This window comes from Mesoplodon bidens (genome assembly GCF_964165515.1).
Source record: "Mesoplodon bidens genome assembly, chromosome: 16".
NCBI lineage: Eukaryota > Metazoa > Chordata > Mammalia > Artiodactyla > Ziphiidae > Mesoplodon > Mesoplodon bidens.
Window position 1 is genome coordinate 1,183,563 of NC_138173.1, and position 1,925 is coordinate 1,185,487.

Here is a 1,925-nt window from a genome sequence, read left to right on the forward strand (position 1 = left end):
GCTGGCCAGACCCGAGCCCCGGAACAGTGTGCTACCTCTTTCCACCAACAGGAGGTGACCGTTCCCTCTAACTTTTTATCCTGTGGGGATGCTTACAGGGTGGGGTTGGGGGAGGCAAGGAGTGTAGTGTAGAGTCACAGTAGGTAAAGCAAGATCTAGGCCTGGGACCGTCGGCAGGGAGCACCTCTCTCTGTGGGGAGTCCGGTGCGGGGGAGGTCGGGGGGAACATTTCGGGGCCTGGGTCCTCTGGACAGAAGACTGGAGGAGGGAGGCCACGCAGCCCAAGGCAACAGTTAACCACAATGTGGCGGGACATGTTCCTTCTCGACCCTGACAGGGAACCCCGTCCTCCCAGCTGAGAGGACAAGGTTTGTGGAAACACTGCTGCCTGCTCAGATATGCGCGCCACGCTGCTGCGGCCAGACTCCGGAATTCACTTGCAGTGGAACTGGGGGAGGCAGCTGAGCTCGGTTAACTGCACAGATGGGGACAGCTCCCAACTCCCTCCTCCAGTCCCCAAATGGACCAACCTCGGATTCCAGGAAATCCTGAAGGGATATACCAAAACGAAAGGGAAAGGGAGTAATAAAACTAGCTTTCTCTTTCCCGACCCCCACCGCCCCACGCCCTCCCCGCCCGGGTGGCCCCTGCAGGCCACGTCCTCAGCACCTGATGCAGGTGTAGGCGCACTTCGGTGGAGGTTTCCCAGGGCACCACCCTGGCGCGGAAGGAGCTGGGCTCGGCCTTCTGCGCCTCCTGCATAAGGCGGTGCATGGGGTAGTGGCGGCACGGGAAGGCCACGTCGCCGCCTGCCAGCAGCCCCATGGGGCAGAAGTCGTTGGCGCCGTCGCTCACGTAGAAAAGGTGCTCGAAGGGCACGCCGTCGTCGGCCTGCTCGCGCTGATAGTCGCTGAGCACCTTGTGCTGGCACATGTTGGCGGGGTAGCGAGCGCAGCTGTGCGCGTGGAAGGGCCGCAGCGCCAGCAGCCCCCAAGGGTCGGGCCCCAACGGGTTGCTGAAGATGCGGCAGAACAGGCCGTGGTGGCCGGTGGCATGCAGCGCACTCTCCACGCCAAAGGTGTTGGCGTCTGAGATGAGAATAACCTCAAAGCAGGCGCCCTGCTTGGCCACAAACTGCAGCAGCTCGCCCGTGCCGGGCAACAGGGGGATGGCCTCGTAGATGGCACGCAAGTCCCGCGGCCGCACGCCCTGCTCGCCCAGGTACTGGAAGACGCGCTGCATGTACTCGTTGTAGAAGCCCTCGCGCTAGGTGGCACGCAGGCTCTCAGGCAGCCGCTGGCCTGCCGCGGCACGCGCACGACGGAGTCGTCGCTGTTTTCATCCATGATAGTCTCGTCCAAGTCGAAGGTCAGGAGGAAGTGTGGCGCGCCGGGCGCAGCCATCCCGCTATCCTCTACCAGCTTTGTCCTGAGCGACCAAATCCTTTTGTGGTCACCAAAAAGAGTCCCTCAGAGGAAAGGGGGACAGGACCTCTGAGCTTCTCCTGCAGGGTGGGGAGTGGCGGCTGCGGAGTTCTGTCCCCGCTGAGTCTGGAGTGTAAAGAGTGGGGAGAGGGCCTAGCTGAGGTATTTGGGCACAGGATGGAGCAAGGGGTGCTCACGGGAATTGGAGGGGATGCTGCGTCTTATCCATTCCTGGATTTCTGGGCTCCGGCTCTCACGAGTCCCTCCAGTCCAGAGGGTCCGTGAATGGTGTGCATCTGGGCCGTTCCCTCCACTTGCCCCCCATCCCCATGTTATGTATTTTTAACCACAATTTAAAAAATGAATGAAGCACTGATAATCCATGTTATAACATGGATAAACATTGAAAACATTCTAAGTCAAAGAAGTCATACTGAAAAGGCCACTCATATCACAACCATCTTGTGTGCTTTAAATCCATAGCAGTTTTGAAAATGAGGG

At 59.7% G+C, this 1,925-nt stretch overlaps 1 pseudogene across 1 annotated transcript; it reads right to left on the reverse strand.

Annotated features, from left to right (window-relative positions):
• Positions 1–591: 591 nt before the first annotated feature.
• Positions 592–1,403, reverse strand: LOC308604770 (phosphoethanolamine/phosphocholine phosphatase-like; annotated as a pseudogene). The gene has a single exon. The product of its transcript is annotated as a phosphoethanolamine/phosphocholine phosphatase-like (transcript).
• Positions 1,404–1,925: the final 522 nt, after the last annotated feature.